Source organism: Capricornis sumatraensis, chromosome 2, assembly GCF_032405125.1.
Source record: "Capricornis sumatraensis isolate serow.1 chromosome 2, serow.2, whole genome shotgun sequence".
NCBI lineage: Eukaryota > Metazoa > Chordata > Mammalia > Artiodactyla > Bovidae > Capricornis > Capricornis sumatraensis.
This window is the reverse complement of record NC_091070.1, coordinates 99,678,813-99,684,452: the sequence shown is the minus strand read 5'-3', so window position 1 is coordinate 99,684,452 and position 5,640 is coordinate 99,678,813. Positions and strand designations below refer to the sequence as shown.

Sequence of the window (5,640 nt, the reverse complement as noted above, 5' to 3'; positions counted from 1 at the left end):
GCATTGCCAGGGAATTCCCTCCCTACTCTTTTAGACAAACATATATACATGAGGATTTCCTCCTCATTGTCTTACAACATAAATGATGGTTATAAAATTTTTTAATTTTCTTCCTTTAGTAAAAGTATATGAAAATCTCTCCAGGTCAACTGACAGAGAATCCACTCATTCTTTAAATTTATAATATTCTGTGTTTCTTAATATTCTATGATGTGGCTATACCACAGTTTAGTCAATTGTTTCCCCACTGATGTCATACACATTGTTTTCTGCCTTTTGTCCTTGCAGAAAGTTCTGCAATAAAAGTCCTTTAGGCGATGAGCAACCTGAAGCCGGATGGCGAGCACAGCAGCGGCGCGGGCACCGGCACCGGCACGGGCACGGGCTCCGGCGGTACCCTGGAGGAGGAGGTCCGGACACTGTTCGTCAGTGGGCTCCCTGTGGATATTAAACCCAGAGAACTCTACCTGCTCTTCAGGCCGTTCAAAGGGTATGAAGGGTCCCTGATCAAGCTCACATCAAGACAGCCTGTTGGTTTCGTGATCTTTGACAGCCGGGCAGGAGCAGAAGCAGCCAAGAACGCATTGAACGGTATTCGCTTTGATCCTGAGAACCCGCAGACCCTGAGGCTAGAGTTTGCCAAAGCCAACACCAAGATGCCAAAGAACAAGCTAATGGCTACACCAAATCCCACCAATGCTCACCCCACCCTTGGAGCACACTTCATTGCACGGGACCCCTATGACCTGATGGGGGCCGCTCTGATCCCCGCATCCCCAGAGGCCTGGGCCCCCTACCCTCTGTACACTACAGAGCTGACCCCAGCCATCTCACATACTGCATTCACCTACCCAGCCGCCACTGCTGCTGCCGCTGCCCTCCATGCTCAGGTGCGCTGGTGCCCTTCCTCTGATGCCACCCAGCCGGGATGGAAATATCGGCAGTTCTGTTAGTTCTTCAGTCTTGTCACCACAGCTCGAGGCCCCCGACCCATGGGGGAGGAAGCCACCCTTAGCGTCCCCCTTGCCCCCAGGCGGCCTGCAGAGCTGCTGCTGCTGCCCTCCAAAGACTGTGAATTTTAAGCCTGACTCAGTGGACTGTTTTCCTTCCTCTCTTCCTCTTCAGCCCTGTCCTGCCCCACAGCCCCACTCCAAGGCCTCATGGCCGGATTCAGGGGTCTTCTTGCTGGGACCCCCAGGCCCAGCGGGGAGGCCTCCCTGGGACTGAGCAAGGCCCGACCTCCAGTCCAAATCTGCTTCCGTAGCCCCACCTCAGAGACACGAGGCATTTAATTTTGCATGTTTTCTGGCATGAATTAAGACACTTAAACTTGTGTATATGTGAGTGTACAGTTTGTTCTCACATTGTGTCACCATGGCAACAAGGCCTGGCCACTAACAGCTCATCATTCCAGGTCCCTCTCCCCACACCCCTGCCCTGCACCCACCCCGCTTCAGTGAGGACCAAGCCCGGCAGCCAGTTCTGCCCGGCGGCTGGCACCCCCCGGCCCCCACCACCCCACTCACTTCCAGGCTGAACAGGAAGGACCACCCAGCCAAGAGAGAGCATTTTCCTGGTCATTTCAAATCGGGGTCTTCTGTTTCCTCCTCCTCAGATGGGCCAACAACCATTAAGAAAATCCTTTCTCTACCCGTTTCGCTTACCTCTCCCCGGCGCTCCCCACCCCTGCCATGGCTCCTCATTCTTTCCCAACTTTGAAACCAACCAAAAAAGTGAAAGTATTTTTGTACCCTGTGTAACAAAATATTTATGCAACATAAAGGATTTTTTCGTGTGTGTGTGCAATTAATTATTGAAGAGACCTTGTCCGCCTTGTCAGATAAGTTTAACGTTTTCGTTTGAGGCATGAAGAAGAAAAGGGTTTCTGTTCTCCAGCAGTGAGCCTTAGCATCAGCCATTAGTTTAAGAAAAATGAAGGAAAAATTGTGCAATTTTTTTGTTTCGTGAGCACATCAGTGCTTCGCCTTTGGCTGCGGCCGTGGCCATCTTGCCGTTTTCAGACTTGGGAGACGAGGTGGCTGTTGTAATTGCTGATCCTGTGAGAATGTGAAATTGGATAATATATGAAACGCAAAATAAAAAAAAATCATCCAAAGTAAAAAAAAAATAAAATAAAAATAAATAAAAGTCCTTTAGGCAAGTCCTTAAGTACGGGTGACTTTATTTCCAGCAGAAATGATAGAACTTGGTCAAGGGTGTGCATATTTTAAATTTTAATAGGTATTCCCGGATTGCTTTCCCAATGCACAGTATTGAATTCACAGTTTTAAATGTAATGTATGAGTTTGCCTTCCCCTGCACTCACCTCCATTGCCACCAGTCATAGGCATTACTATTCTTTTCAATTATTGCATCTTGATAAAAGGCATTGGCATGCTCTCTGACTTCAGACTATACTACAAAGCTACAGTAATCAAAATAGTATGGTACAGGCACAAAAACAGAAATGTACATTAATGGAACAGAATAGAAAACCCAGAAATAAACCCCAAACTCATGGTCAATTAATCTACCACAAAGGAGGCAAGAATATACAATGGAGAAAAGACAGTTTCTTCAATAAGTGGTGCTGGGGAAACCAGACGTCTATGCGTAAAAGAATGAAATTAGACTATTCTCTAACACCATATACATATATAATCTTAAAAGGATTAAAGATCAAAAAATAAGACCAAATACTATAACATTCCTAGAGGAAAACACAGATAAAACACTTTTTGACATAAATTGCAGCAATGTTTTTTTGGATCCGTCTCTTAGCATAATGGAAATAAAAACAGAAATAAGCAAATGGGATGTAATTAAACTAAAATACATTTTCACAGCAAAGGAAACCAGAAATGAAATGAAAAGACAACCTATGGACTGGGAGAAAATATTTTCAAATAATGCTACTAATGAGATTAATTTCCAAAATATACAAACAGCTCATACAGCTGAATATCAAAAAACAAACAACCTGATTGAAAAATTGGTAGAAGGGCTTCCCTGGTGGTCTAGTGCTAAGACTCTGGAGTCTTAATGCAGGGGTTCCAGGTTCAAACTCTGGTCAGGAAAGTAGATCACACACACAACAAGTAAAAGAGCCCATATGCTGCAACTGAGACCCGATGCAGCCAAATACATTTTTAAAAGGAGTTTAAAAAAAATGGGCAAAAAACCTAAATAGGCATTTCTCCAAAGAAAATATACCAACAGCCAATATTCAATATTGTTAATTCTTAGAGAAATGCTAATCAAAACCACAGTGGGGTATCATCTCACACCTGTCAGAATGGCCTTTTTTTTTTTCTGGCCTCACCATGCGGCATGCAGGATCTTAGTTCCCCAAACAGGGATCAAAGCCAGACCCCCTGCGTTGGGAGGGCAGAGTCTTAGCCATTGGACTACCGGAGAAGTCCCCAGAAGGGGCATTATTTTAAAAGTCTACAAATAATAAATGCTGGAGAAAAGGGGCCCTCCTACACTGTTGGTGGAAATGCAAATCCGTGCAGCTACTATGGAGAACAGTATGAAATAGTTCCTCAAAACACAAAAATAGAGTTACCATTTGATCCTGCAGTCTCACTCCTGGGCATATATCTGGAGAAAACTATAATCCAGAAAGATACATTCCCCTCAGTGTTCATAGCAACACTAATTACAATAGCCAAGACATGGAAGCAATTGAAGTGTTCATCAACAGAGGAATGGATCAAGAAGATGTGGTGTATATTAATATATACAATGGAATATTAATCAGTCATAAAAAAGAATGAAATTGGGACTTCCATGGTGCTTCAGTGGTTAAGAATCAGTCTTCAAATGCAGAAGATGCAAGTCTGATCCCTGGTCCGGGGACTAAGATCCCACATGCTTTGGGGCAACTAAGTCCACACACAGAACAACTGAGTCCATGCAACACAACAGAGAGCCCAAGGGCTGCAATCAAGACCTGACGAAGGTCTTAAATATGTATTAAATAAATGCATTTTTTAAAAGATCATACTTAATGGTGAAAGTCTGAATGTTTTCTCCCTAGGATCAGGAACAAAGGAGGATATTCACTCTCACTCCTGCTATTCAACACTATACTGCAAGCCCATAATCAGTGCAGTAAGGAAAGAAAATGAAATGAAAGGAATAAAAATTGGAAAGGAAGAAATAAAAATATTCTTTAAAAGCAACAATAAAATAATGCCATTTGCAGCAACATGGATGGACACATAGATTAGCATATCAAGTGAAGTAGGTCAGACAAAGACAAATATCATATGATATCACTTATAGGTGGAATCTAAAAAAAATGATACACTCTTGCTGAGATCTATTGAAAGTCAGCACACAAGGGTTTGTAAAAAGAAAAAGAGAGAAGAATGAAAAAAGTAAAAGGTGATATACAAAGAAATTTATTTACAAAACAGAAATAGACTTATAGACATAGAAAATAAAGTTATGGTTACTAAAGGGGAAAAGGAGGGGAAGAATAAGTTGGAGATGAATGTATGTCTATATTCTGTATATATTATCTATATAAGGAATAGATAAACAGCAAGGACCTGCTGTGTAGCACAGGGAACTGTATTCAACATCTTGTAACAATCTATAATAGGAAAGAATCTGAAAAACAATAAATTAAATATATACACACACATATATATATGGGTTACTTGAATACTTTGAGTAACTTTGTTGTACACCTAAAACTAACACAACAATGTAAACTAACTATACTTCAATTTTAAAAAAATAGAAAAAAAGTGACAGTTGGGTATTTATTCATTTTTGTTAATTTTATCTTGAATGCCCACACAGTGGTTCTGGATCAGATTTCTCACTCAGTCTTGTCTGACTCGCTGTGACCCCATAGACTGTGTAGCCCACAAGGCTCCTCTCTCCATGGGATTCTCCAGGAAAGAATAATGGAATGGGTAGCTATTCCTTCTCCAGGGGATCTTCTCAACTCAGGGATCGAACCTGGGTATCTCACACTGCCAGCAGATTCTTTACTGTCTGAGCCACCAGAGAAGACCCTCGATTTCTTAACACGTCATGGTAAACAGTCTGCTGGTCCCCTTGCCCCGGTTCTGATTTGCTTGTCTGTGTTGTAGGGAACGTCTGTGGAGTGCTCTCTGAATCCTCATGGATTCACACAGACTTTTCTTCCATCTTAAATGAATGCTATCTAAGATGGGTAAAGATCCTTGGGTAGGATTTTATTTTTTGTTTTTTCAGTATTCTGTAGATTTTATTTCATCCTCTCTAGCTTAAGACTTTTAATGGGGAACCTGGTGCCAGGCTGATAGTTTTCTTTTTTTAGTAACTTTTTCTTTTTACCCAGTAGATTCTAAGATGAGTACTGCTGGACTTCCTTGGTGGTACAGTAGATAGGAATCACACAGTAACTAGAGAAAGCCCATGTGCAGCAGTGGAGACCCAGTGCAATCAAAAATACATAAATTAACTAACAAAAGATTAGTACTGTTGACTTTTGGAATTTAGGAATTTTACTAGAACATACTTGGGTGTAAATATATGTCTGTTTTTTTGTTACTACCATGTTTTAATCCATCTGACTAGAACTCAGGAAGACCTTTCCATTTTCAGATTCAAATTGTCCTTTGCTGCTTCTGCTGCTAA

General features: G+C 41.8%; 1 pseudogene; it reads left to right on the top strand.

Moving 5' to 3' along the window:
- The first annotated feature begins 317 nt into the window (after nt 1-317).
- LOC138074134 (RNA-binding protein with multiple splicing 2 pseudogene) lies at nt 318-1,449 on the top strand (annotated as a pseudogene).
- Nucleotides 1,450-5,640: the final 4,191 nt, after the last annotated feature.